At 37.3% G+C, this 14,109-nt stretch overlaps 1 pseudogene; it reads right to left on the reverse strand.

Annotated features, from left to right (window-relative positions):
• Positions 1 to 12,860: 12,860 nt before the first annotated feature.
• Positions 12,861 to 13,470, reverse strand: LOC139363234 (uncharacterized; annotated as a pseudogene).
• Positions 13,471 to 14,109: the final 639 nt, after the last annotated feature.

Below are 14,109 nucleotides of genomic sequence, written 5' to 3' on the forward strand. Positions count from 1 at the left end.
AGAATGGAAAAAGAAACATTGTATGTTCTCACATAAGTGGGAGCTAAGCTATGAGGATGCAAAGGCCTAAGAATGATATAATGGACAAACGTGACCTGCGGGGAAGGTTGGGAGTGAGGTCAGGAATAAAATACTACACATGGGTATAGTGTACATTGTTCAGGTGATGGATGCACCAAATTCTCAGAAATCACCCCTAAAGAACTTAACCATGTCACCAAACACCACCTGTTCCCCAGAACCTATGAAATAATAATCATAATAATTTTAAAAAAGAAAAAAAGAGGGAGAGAGAGAAACCTTTCTGCCTATATTTAATACTCAAAGTGAAGGAAAAATTCACATAACTACATGCTGAATGTAAAACACCAAGCATCACTTTGCTTGTTCACCTTCAAAAACTCACCTCTTAATAAAGTCAGCAAGTTTGTATTTTTGCTGCAAATTATCCGTCAGTAAAGTGTTGAAACATTCATTGGACACATATCTGCACTGGGGCTATATGTCATAAAGAGATTAGTGGTTCCTATCAGATGGTCCAGACATCAAACAGCTTTGTTGCTTTACTTTTTGTTTCCCTTGTGGCATTGCTGAGAAAAATGGTCTACATGATTATTCATGGCTTGGAGAATACTCTCGTTCAATAAGGTTTGTAGATGAAGCAGTGAAGCCAGTTCTTTACCAACCTTTCATGTGCAGTCCATTTCTCTTCATCAAAAGTTTATTTTATACTGTTATATGCAAATTTGTAACCTCTGTTAAACAGCTTCTGTTTCAAAACCTTGGGTGAGAAAATTCAAAGCATGTATAGTGACTGCAGAAAAGTAGCAAGAAAATTAATTGTTAATTCTATTCTCTTGAAATCTCTGTAAAGATATCAGTGGACACTGGAAAAGAAACATAATCAAATTTTATTATACTGCTGAAGGATGGAAACCAAGTAACCAAGCACAATAGATGGCAAGTATTGGACTTTCATCATCTTTATTTGCAGTTGAAGCAAGTCCAAAAATTTTTAATGACTATGAGTGATTTAATAGCCGCTTAGAAAAATTATAGCAAAATGCAGAATAGGCACATTCCACTTCTTAATTTCCTTATACAGAAGCTCACCACCAATAACAGTTTTCATTATAAACATAATTTTCTCATTTAAAATTTGTATTGAAGACCCACAGTCTGAATTAACTTTTGGTGTTGCCACTTACTTATACAAGTGCAACCAAAAAGTATAACTTCGTTTTTAAATTTTTGTTGCTTTCATAGATTGGATGTTATTGAAAAATAATTATCGTTATTCACAACGCGATGCAAGTTAACTGACCACATTTTTTTAAAGGATTAAGCTAGGTTGTGCTCTACATTATGTGAGAACAATAAGTTACGGGCAGATATTCTGACAAAAGAAAATTTGACTTCATTACTCTTTTATTTTTTTCCTTCTTAATTAGTTAATTAATTAATGCAAGTTTTTGCTGTTGTTTCTGAGAGAGTCTCACTCCATCACCCAGGCTGGAGTGCAGTGGCACCAGTCATGGCTCACTGCAGCTTCAACCTCCTGAGCTCAAGTGATCCTCCAACTTCAGCCTCCCAAGTAGCTAGACCACAGGCATGTGCCACCATATCTAGCTAATTTGTTAACTTACTTTTTTTAGAGACAAGGGCTCGCTATGTTGCCCAGACTGGTCTCAAACTCCTGGCTTCAAAAAATCCTCCCACCTCCGTATACCAAAATACTGAGATTACAGTGTGAGCCACCACATGAGGCTGATGCCAGTTTTGAAAGTCCTGTTCACTACTGTTTTTGGTTCGTGCTTCTGGAGCTAAGATTAAATGTTTGATTCCCAAAAGTTTGATTCCCATAAGATTAAAAGTTTGATTCCCATAAATATCACCTTAAGTAAATGTTTATATCTGATGTAGAGACAGTACTAGGCAAAAGTGCTTACTTAGAAAATGCTGTTGCTTTTTGTAGAATTTGCTAAGGAATATTGTTATAATTGTTTGAGCTTGGGGGAAAAAAGAAAAATATATATATTATAGAATATTCAGACATAGAATATTTTGCTCTTAGATTCTCATTTTATTTCTGACAAGAAAGCTGTTGAGCCAATAATAATTAGACTTCACTTCTCTGAACTACTACAAGAAATAACTATGTTAGTCCACTGCTTCTAATAGATCAACCGCGGGGGAGATAAAACAATGAGGAAATCTGCTTCTGACTGATTGATAGACGGGAAACACTATCACAGTATAGAACCTAGGCATAAGGTTAGTCTTATTTGATTGACATTTTCTTCCTGTTCAGATGACGGCCTATGAACTTACCCAACCCTCACAACCATCTATGACCAGTAGCTTGGACAGAAACTCCTCACAGCCCAGTTTGGATTCAAGAGGAGCCACATCTGCTCCCAGCTACATGCCATAAACTGTGGGAGTGTCCTGTCTTGAAACAGGAGAGAAATTCGCTAACAGCACTTATTTCTTTATCTTCTTTACCCAATAAATGGGGGTTTTTGCCCAGCTCACCATTTCAAACAATTTATAAGTGTCAGAGAATTTATTTTGACAGCTACTTGTCAGTGGTTTTGGAGAAAAAAAACAAAAACAAATGACTTTCCCCTTTTGTCGTCACTCTGATTCGCTTCGAGGCCTTTTAGAACCATCTTCAATGGAAATGAATTTTTAAATGAGAATGAAGTCAAAATCAAGCCTTGCTACTAGGGAAACAACTCATAGCAAGTGTCCCACTTATATTCTCATGGTTAATTGGATTGTTGATTGAATTAAATTACTTAATCCCCATAGAGTACTTAAATAAATAAGTACATAATAAATGTGAGTTGTTAGCATTAACAACAGTGGTTAACATTTCTGTCACATATTAAAAGATACTCTCAAGCTTAACATTCCATCAAATTTTCACAGTAATCTTTAGAGGTAACTCATACTTTCCACATTTTGCAGGTTTTTTTAAAAAAGTCTTGCAAGGTTAAGTAACACTAATTCCATACGACCACACACACACTTTAAATTGTTTCATTTACCATCTTTAGAATAAAGTTTAGTCCCTTTAGCATGACATAAAAGGCAATTCACAATCTAGCTCCATCAGCTTTCCCAGAGACACTCTTGTCATGGCTGTACACACGCCTTTCACCACATCACACTAATGTATCATACCCCATTCCTTTGCATAGGTGGTTTCTTCATAAAATACCTTTCCTCTAGTCTAACTCTTGTCCACTTGATAGACTCCTATACATTTTTCCAGACTCAGTTTAAGTATCCCATCTCCTAAAAGAAACTCTCCCTGATTGTTCCTTCCTCGCCTTCTCCAAAGTGCCTCCTTCTGTGCTCACTCCATAAATTTATATCACATGGCATTAAACTTATCCCTCCATTGAGATGCTGAGTGAGCACCAATAACAATTTCTCATTCATCTCTTTATTCCCAGCATTTTACACAATGTTTGACATTCATCTCTTTATTCCCAGCATTTTACACAATGTCTGACATACGATATGAATTCTGTATACATTGGTAAAATGAAAGGAAAAACAAAAGAATGAATAAATGAAAGAATGTACACAGATGATGAGCAGTAGGCAAGAAACTAAACTCCAAATTTCTGAATCCAAGTTCATTACTTAACAGACATTTATGGGACACCACTACTATTTTCTTTTTTTATTATTATTTTTTATTTTATTTATTTATTTATTTATTTTTGAGATGGAGTCTAGCTCTATTGCCCAGGCTGTAGTGCAGTGGCACAATCTCGGCTCACTGCAAGCTCCCCCTCCTGGGTTCATGCCATTCTCCTGCCTCAGCCTCCCGAGTAGCTGGGACTACAAGCACCCGCTACCACGCCCGGCTACTTTTTTGTATTTTTTGTAGAGACGGGGTTTCACCGTGTTAGCCAGGATGGTCTCGATCTCCTGACCTCGTGATCCGCCTGCCTTGGCCTCCCAAAGTGCTGTGATTACAGGCGTGAGCCACGGCGCCCAGCCACCACTTCTATTTTCTAAGTTTGCTAAAAAGCAGTAAAGCCAGAGAATTGAAGAAGGCATGATTCATACCCTGCAAGACAAATATACGCACACTGTCAGGACTCAAGAAAGTCAATTATTATAAAACTATCAGACACATTATTTGAAATACTGTCTTCCTAGCTCAATACAATTGCTCAAAGTTCCCCACACACCGGAGCCAGCCATTGTCTTTCTGACTTAAGCATTTAGCTGCACAGCTGGTGATAATATCTTAAACTTTTCTTCACCTTAGCTAAACCATTAGATAGGCAAAGATACACAAAAGAAAACTACAATTTTTACAGAATACATGTTTGGGGACTGTAATTTTCAAACTTTTTTGATTCTTTAAAACTTGATTAGGCAGGCAAAAGTCTCAGTATTACCCTAGATCTAAATTTTTACAGTGCTGTTTAGATGACTAACACCTATTAAAACATTGTATGAAGTCACAGAAACTAATCATGCTTTCTAGCAATACTCTTCATGTCATCAGTCCAATTCAGTAATTGTTTAGAGTTTCTTCAGAAGGAAAAACAAATGTTCTACTTGATTACAGTCATTACAGTCATCCCTCAGTATCCATGGTTCTAGAACCCACGTGAATACCAAAATCCATGGATGCTCATCTCTTATGTAAAATGGTGTAGTGTTTGAATAAAGCCTATGCATATCCTCCCTGGATAACTTATAATACCTAATACAATGTAAATGCTACCTTAATCGTCGTTATAGTGTATTGTTTAGGAAACAATAACAAACTGTATATGTTCAGTACAGAGGCAACTATCCTTTTAATATTCTCAATTCAAGTTTGGTTGAATCCACTGATGCAGAATCCATGGATATGGAGATCTGATTGTACTGAATTACATATGAAGTATTAGAACTAAAAGCTATTAAATATTATGTAAAGAAAGCAAAATAGAATTCACAGTTCCTCCTATCGTTCAAGGTCAGTTTCAAAATTGGGATTGATTCTCACAGAAGCTCCATGCTGAGACCTGAAGCAAGATTTGGTTAGATAGGATCTTTTATGAGAATCATTGCCTGTTCATAAGGAATATGTCTGCTTGGAGTGATGTGAGTGATGCCAACAGGTCCATCAGGTTAACAACAGTTCCATGTAGGCCAGGTGTGGCACTGCTTTCCCCAGGGTTTGAAATAGTCACCACTATCATTTACCTATTAAACACAGGAGCAAACACTTGGAAAGAAGCCTGTTGCATATGCTTGGGTTAGTTGAAGAGAGCTCTCTGGTGTTCTACTATTTAAAAGAGCATAAAAAGTTTGGAGAAATGCAAGAAAGAAAAAGGATCAGTAAGAAAGATAATTTAAAAAGAAGGCAATCTCAATTTTAAGAAGTGCCTTATCACAAGAAAAAAAAGGAAAGAAAATGCAACCTTTCTCAATCTTCTGTTTTAAGTGCCTCTGGAAATAGAGAATAGATCTTCTATTTCAGTTTATTTTTATATGATTCTTTCTCTAGTTATAATAAAAGTGTTTTTTTACTTGGTCTACACTACATCGTAAGAATATTGCATTCTTCAATATGCTGCCTTAAATTATTTTTATGCTCATTTTAGGAATTCATGTCAGACCAGGAACCATGTCTAATTTTAATGAACATTAATTAAGTGCCTGCTATATTCAAGACACTGCGTATTAAAGGCTGTGGAAAATACAAAGATGAACTCATACAAGAGTGAGATTGAGAAGAAGGAGGCAGATAAAGAGGGAACATTCAATGTGGGGTTGGATATGTGATTAAGATAATGCTAATTTCAGTGGCTTAACCCAACAGAAATTTATTTCTTACTATTATAAGCCTAACTCATGTCTAAAAAAAGGATGTCCTCCATGTGATGATTCAGAGATCTAGGCACTTTTTCATCTTATGGCTCCACCATCCCTTTGGGTCCAGACAGAAAAGAACAGATAGAGAAAGCAAACTCATTCCTCAATTATGTTGGGACAAAAGCAATAGACATCACTTCCATTTATCTTAGATTAACAAAAACCAGTTATACAAGGGGTTCTACCTTGGATGGAAGAGGGGCTCAGAAATGTAGTCCTGGCCTGGGCAGCAACCTCTTGCTAACACTGGGAGCAGGAGTCTTTAGTGGACAGTAGACATCCCTGCCAGCCATCCCTGCCTCAGAAGAGATGTGGCATCAATGGTTTAAATTTCAACAAAGATGCTAAATTTTTAAAATTCTAATTGAACAACGTGGTTAAAAATATGGCCCTAATCTGAGGACAGGGTGGTAGGTAAGAGCTGTGTCCTCAGTGGGCACTTAAACAATTTTTCTTGATTATGCATGCATTTTTAAAGAAACAAACATTTCATAAACACTCGAGACAAAAGTTGCTGAAAAATATACATCTGTCTTATATGTGTGTCTGCCACTAAACAGTGTTTAGAGCAGAATGACTTATAACAAGATATTAACATAGTCATGTTCAGGTATCAGAGTTAGAATATTTTATTCTTTTCTTTTTATGCTTGTGTATTTTTAAATTTATATACGATGAACACACTAGATTCTTTTTTTAAATTATTATACTTTAAGTCCTAGGGTACATGTGCACAACGTGCAGGTTTGTTACATAGGTATACATGTGCCATGGTGGTTAGATGCACCCATCAGCTCATCATTTACATTAGGTATTTCTCCTAATACTATCCCTCCCCCAGCGCCCTACTCCTAACAGGCCCTGGTGTGTGATGCTCCCCCCGCCCCCCGTGTCATGTGTTCTCATTGTTCAACTCCCACTTATGAGTGAGAACATGCAATGTTTGGTTTTCTGTCCATGTGATATTGCTGAGAATGATGTTTTCCAGCTTCATCCATGTCCCTGCAAAGGACAAGAACTCATCCTTTTTATGGCTGCATAGTATTCCATGGTGTTTATGTGCCATATTTTCTTTATCCAATCTATTATTGATGGACATATTGGTTGGTTCCAAGTCTTCGCTATTGTGAATTGTGCCACAATAAACATACGTGTGCATGTGTCTTTATAGTAGTGTGATTTATAATCCTTTGGGTATATCCCCAGTAATGGGATTGTGGGGTCAAATGGTTTTCTAGTTCTAGATCCTTGAGGAATTGCCACACTGTTTTCCACAATGGTTGAACTAACACTGTTTTCCACAATGGTTGAACTAATTTACACTCCCAACAGTGTAAAAGCGTTCCTATTTCTTCACATCCTCTCCAGCATATGTGGTTTCCTGTCACCATTCTAACTGCTATGCTATGGTATCTCACTGTGGTTTTGATTTGCATTTCTCTGCTGTCCAGTGATGATGAGCATTTTATAATACATCTGTTGACTGCATAAATATCTTCTTTTGAGAAGTTCATATCCTTTGCCCACTTTTTGATGGGGTTGTTTGTTTTTTTCTTGTAAATTTGTTTAAGTTCCTTGTAGATTCTGGATATTAACTCTTTGTCAGATGGATAGATTGCAAAAATTTTCTCTCATTCTGTAGGTTGCCTGCTCACTCTGGTGACAGTTTGTTTTGCTGTGCAGAAGCTCTTTATTTTAAATAGATCCCATGTGTCAATTTTGGCTTTTGTTGCCATTGCTTTTGGTCCTTTAGTCATGAACTCTTTGCCAATGACTATGTCCTGAATGGTATTGCCTAGATTTTCTTACAGGGTTTTTATGGTTTTAGGTCTTACATTTAAGTCTTTAATCAATCTTGAGTTAACTTTTGTGTAAGGCATAAGGAGGGGATCCAGTTTCAGCTTTCTACATATGGCTAGCCAGTTTTCCCAGCACCATTTATTAAATAAGGAATCCTTTCCCTGTTGCTTGTTTTTGTCAGGTTTGTCAAAGATCAGATGGTTGTAGATGTGTGGTGTTATTTCTGAGCCCTCTGTTCTGTTTCATTGGTCTATATCTCTGTTTTGGTACCAGTACCATGCTGTTTTGGTTACTGTAGCCTTGTAGTATAGTTTGATGTCAGACTGCGTGATGCCTCCAGGTTTATTCTTTTTGCTTAGGATTGTCTTGGCTATGAGGGCTCTTTTTTGGTTCCATATGAAATTTAAAGTAGTTTTTTCCAATTCTGTAAAGAAAGTCATTGGTAGCTTGATGGGGATATCATTAAACCTATAAATTACCTTGGGCATTATGGCTGTTTTCACAATATTGATTCTTCCTATCCATGAGCATGTTCTTCCATTTGTTTGTGTCCTCTTTTATTTCATTGAGCAATGGTTTGTAGTTCTCCTTGAAGAGGTCCTTCACATCTCTTGCAAGTTGGATTCCTAGATATTTTATTCTCTTTGTAGTAATTGTGAATGGGAATGAACTCATGATTTGACTCTCTGTTTGTCTGTTACTGATGTATAGGAATGCTTGTGATTTTCATACATTGATTTTGTGTCCTGAGACTTTGCTGAAGTTGCTTATCAGCTTAAGGAGATTTTGGGCTTAGATGATGGGGTTTTCCAAATATACAATCATGTCATCTGCAAACAGAGACAATTTGATTTCCTCATTTCTTAACTGAATACCCTTTATTTGTTTCTCTTGCCTGATTGCCCTGGCCAGAACTTCCAATACTATGTTGTGTAGGAGTGGTGAGAGAGGGCATCCTTGTCTTGTGCTGGCTTTCAAAGGGAATGCTTCCAGTTTTTGCCCATTCAGTATGATATTGGCTGTGAACACACTACATTCTTAATGATGAATGAATTATAAATGTTCTTAAAGGTAAACACAAATCAATGTTTTGACATTTTAAGATTTGAAGAGATGGCTTTCACTTCTTTTTCTTGAAATCATACAAGTTGATTCATTTCTGTTTTGTCTGTTAGATTACAAGAGTAAATTGGTTTTATGTTAACCTATTCTATATCGTTTGTTCAAATTCTCTACTAGTTTTCCCTTAGATCCATCTTACAGCTCTCCCTCTGGGTACACTAGTCAGTACCTACTCCAATTACATAGAATAATAACAATAATAATAATGATAGGCACTTACAATATGTCAGACACTAAGTTGATCACTTTACATGCGACATCATTTAGTACCACCTATTTCATGAAATAAGTGCTATTATTACCTTTTACACATAAGAAAACTTGGGCTTGAAGAAGTATGCTATTTACCCAAACTTTCTCAGTTGGTCAGTAGCTGAAATGAATATGAACCTAGGCAGAGTCCATGCATTAAGACACTGTACTACTCCCCCTCCAGAAAAATTGTGTTACCTGATAATAATTTATCCATGCAAAATAGTTTATAGTATTCAGGGAACCTTTATCAATAATGCTGCTTTGGGCTTTTGCAATGGCATGGAAAGTATCACCATCATTTTCCAGCTCAGGTAACTGAGAGTTAAATGCTGAAGATTCTAAAGCTAGTAGAACGTTGCCTCAATGTGGATCCAGCCAGAGAAACAGCAACCACACTCATTACTTCAATTTAAGTTTATTTAATGCAAGGAATTGGTTACTAAAGTATTGAAAGGGCTAATGGAGAAGAAAGAAGAAGGTGATCAGTAATGACAGGAAACAACTACCATCCCTAGGGTTTGAGGAACACAGGAAAAAGTGGTGCTTTCCAGAATCGATGAACACTGCAGCACTAAGCAGAAATACGGGAGCCATGTGCCTCCTGACAGGAAACGTGGAGCTGGCCATTCTGCTACAACTTCTGGACTAGTTTATTTCACTGCAAGAGCCCACAGTCACTTGCTACTGCTCCTGTAGCTGTTGAAGTCAGAAGCAGGAATAAACAAAAACAGAAATAGCTTATGTTTTCCTCCTACCTTATGATCTTATACAAGCTCTCCCACTGACTTTATCAAAGGTTTCCAGGAAATATGGCTTTCAGACTTCCATACATGCAATACAAAGGAGGATTTAGAGGTCAAGCACCAAACTGAGAGCCAACAGACCTGACACAATGGCAGAAACAGAACTGAACTCAGGACTTCTGAATTAGAGTCAATTATTTTCATTCAACATGTACTTATGCAACTACTCTGAGTCAGTCATTATAATAGCTGTTTGTTAGGGGTTACTGTTATGAAATAGGTATACCTGAACATCTCCTTGTGGAGCTTCAAGTGTAGTAGAAGTGAATACTGGAACTCTTTCCATTATATTCCATCCTCTGGACAAAGATGAGAGCACTATTATGGCTGAAAGAGTTTGTTGGATCTTGCTGCGTCAACTTGATTAAACTGGGAACTGCATTTCCCAGACTTATCTTCTTTGTATATTTCTCAGTTAGAGTTTGCCAAAGAGGAATTTGCACAAGCTCAGAAGGCAGAGGTGAAGTGGAGCTATTACTTTCAGAAGTCTTTGTGGTAAGACACTATTATGGGCATACACAGAACTGTCTGCTAGATCTCAACTCTTTTCCATTCTATAACCAGCTTGTCTTCCCAGTCATTGGTTCTGCTGGCCACCTAACATTTGGCCACATGGTGGAAGTAATTATAGAGGCGGCTGCTTCCTATGGACCATTCCGTGAGCTGTCCCTTCACAGTCTCACTTTAGCAGCCAGATACGCTTTGTTTTGAAAATTTCCCTGCCAATTCTAACTTGTCTACTCATGCTAGTATACCAGGAAGACTGGTTAGTGACTCCTCTGACCTTCCCTTGCAAAACTTCACTTCCCAGTCCCCCAACAGCTATGTGCAGTCTAGTCCCTACTTAAAAATCCCTCATCTCAAAAATTCAAAATGGCCTTACTACCTTGACTAATAAAGGTAGCATAGAGTCTCTTTTGTATTTCCAAAAATAAGCAACCTTATAGAATCCTAGAAAGAACTGCTACATGCTATACTAAATCATTTCTTAGGCACATTTCACGGTGATTTCTCACATGTCTAAGACATATTCAGCTCTCAGCATATTCCTATCCAAATCATTAGCATAGTACTCTGATCTAGCTACAAAATCCAAAGTCTAGTTGCACCTTCAACAGTAAATTAATGAATAATTCAGCAAAATGCACTAGCAGGTCTCCAAGGAGCACTGAATGGATGACCAAAAAAATAACTATAAGATGATTTGAAATGTTTCTCTTTCTATAAAACAAGTTTCTTTCCTTCACTGCTTATGTTAGTTGAATTTTTCTCCTTTCCTAGTATAATGCTTAATTCCCTGTGCTAAAACACTAACATGACACGTCTTCTCAACTTTCTTGCAAGTAATTAATTGTCTTATTGACCATGTATTAGAAACAGAGAATATTACCTACCTTTTCTTGTGCTGTCATGATAATTACCAGAGAATATAACAGAGTTGGCAAAATCCAACTCATCAATAAAAATCGGTAGTTGTCTTCTTGACCCACAAAAAAAGAAAGAAAGAAATAAGGTGTTTGGAAAGATAATCAGGTATTCTTTTCCATGAGTCACTAAACCATTAAGTGTAATTTTCCTCTATGGTTTCAGAGTTGTAATAGAAAGTGTCATCATCCAAACTATTTGAAGTGCTGACCAATGAGGATGAGGCTAATAGAAAGACTTTTGACAACAGCAGAGGGAAATTTCTGAAGTCCCCTGGCAGCTTATCCTCATTCAACACATTCAGTTAATAGTATATAATGAATATATCAACATAAAATACAAACCTAGGATGGAAGGACTAGGAGGTCTGAAGGATTTGGATAGCCAGAAGCAAGGACTCAAGTCAGAGTTCCAGAGATGCAAGTAAAAATGCACAGATTTCTATTTAAATTCCTCCAAAATAGTTTGGTGCACTTCACAATAAAGATGGAGATTGTAAACTTCTTAACTATTCAAGACCCAAAGACTATCTTATTCTATTTTCTAACTGCTAACCACCCGTAAGGATAGCACTGCGCCTGGAACATAGAAGGACCTCAAAAATATTTGTTGAAACAATGAGTAATATATAACATAAAAACAAAAAAAATTATAAAATTCAACATTTGAACTAGTAACATATAAGCAAAAATATCAAATTTAAAAACTGGAGAAATGTAAAAAGAAATAAAATAATGATGAAGAACTTAACTAAGGAAATAACAAAAATTGACTAAAATCTAAATGTCCTGAAAGTCAAGTAAATATTTTATTAAAATGAATTTAATAACAGCATGGTTTCATTGAAGGATGGATGAACAGCTAGTTCCCAAGAAGACTTTGTCTTAAGGATATTTATGTGAGAGACTATGAGCCGTGTAGTGGACACATTCTCTAAAGCTATTTAACAAAAAAATCACAACAAACCTCCCCAAATGGTTATTTTTTATTTCAGATCTTTGTGAAAGCTGAGGATAGAAGGTTAAATTTTTGTCTTTTAAAGGAAATTCAAATGAAGGGCAAGGCATGGTGATATGATCTAAGTATGCTACTTTTTGATGATTTGGCTTTAATACATAAAGTTCAAAGAAGTTTACAAGATGACTGCTTAACTTGTCCCTCGCTGTCTCTCTTAAGGATCAGTTATCCCAGCTAGGCTGTCAAAAAGAGTTGATATTAGATGATGATTAGAACTGTAGAAACTAATGATTCCTGAAAAGTCAGCATTCTATGATATTGACTCAAAGAACATTCATCGCTTGGCTTTGGACAGCTGGAGTAGAAAGAACAAAGATGCTGCTTTACAAGGGCCTTTGCTGGGTCTTATGTATCATCTTAATTCATTGCATGAAGGGGTGGCCTGCCCCTCCACACCTGTGGGTATATCTCGTCAGGTGGGACGAGAGACTGAGAAAAGAAATAAGACACAGAGACAAAGTATACAGGAACAACAGTGGGTGCAGGAGGCCGGCACTCAGCATACCAAGGACCTGCACCGGCACCGGCCTCTGATTTCCCTCAGTTTTTATTGATTATTATTTTCACTATCTCAGCAGGAGGAATGCGGTAGGAGAGCAGAGTGATAATAGGGAGAAGGTCAGCAAGAAAACATGTGACCAAAGAATCTATGTCATAATTAAGTTCAAGGGAAAGTACTATGCCTGGATGTGCACGTAGGCCAGATTTATGTTTCTCTCCGCCCAAACATCTCAGTGGAGTAAGGAATAACAAGGCAGCATTGCTGCCTACATGTCTTGCCTCCCGCCATAGGGTGGTTTTTCTCCTATCTCAGAATTGAAAAAATGTACAATCAGGTTTTATACCGAGACATTCAGTTCCCATGGACAGGCAGGAGACAGTGGCCTTCCTCTATCTCAACTGCAAGAGGCTTTCCTCTTTTACTAATCCACCTCAGCACAGACCCTTTACGGGTATCAGACTTGGGGACAGTCAGGTCTTTCTCATCCCACGAGGCCATATTTCAGACTATCACATGGGGAGAAACTTTGGACAATACCTAGCTTTCCAAGGCAGAGGTCCCTGCGACTTTTCGCAGTGCATTGTGCCCCTGGTTTGTTGAGACTAGAGAATGGCGACGACTTTTACCAAGCATACTGCTTATAAACATTTTGTTAACAAGGCACATCCTACACATCCCTAAACCCCTTAAACCTTGATTATATAACACATATTTTTGTGAGCTCAAAGTTGGGGCAAAGTGGCTGGGGCAAAGTGGCTGGGGCAAAGTTACAAATAAACAGCATCTCAGCAAAGCAATTGTTCAAGGTGCAGGTCAAAATGGAATTTCTTATGTCTTTCCTCTACATAGACACAGTAACAGTCTGATCTTTCTTTCTTTTCCCTACAATTCCAGATCTAAAATAAAGTACCCACAATTTGGATTCAAGCCTTTTTCCAAGCTCCAGTGCTGATCAAATGTCTCACAGTGTATTGAACTGAATATCACTCTATAAAATATGGATAAAATGGCAGTCGCCTAGAAGATTTTGAAAACGGAAGTTACCACTTTTACAACTATGGAACTTTGACCTGCCCAAACGAAAACAATTTTGGACAGTGTTGAAACCAAGTCTCACAAGATACTAATCAAATGGACCCCTACCACTGACCCCACAGAAATACAAACTACCACCACAGAATACTATAAACACCTCTATGCAAATAAACTAGAAAACCTAGAAGAAATGGATAATTTCCTGGACACTTACACTCTCCCAGGACTAAACCAGGAAGAAGTTGAATCCCT

This window comes from Macaca nemestrina, chromosome 5, assembly GCF_043159975.1.
Source record: "Macaca nemestrina isolate mMacNem1 chromosome 5, mMacNem.hap1, whole genome shotgun sequence".
Classification (NCBI taxonomy): domain Eukaryota; kingdom Metazoa; phylum Chordata; class Mammalia; order Primates; family Cercopithecidae; genus Macaca; species Macaca nemestrina.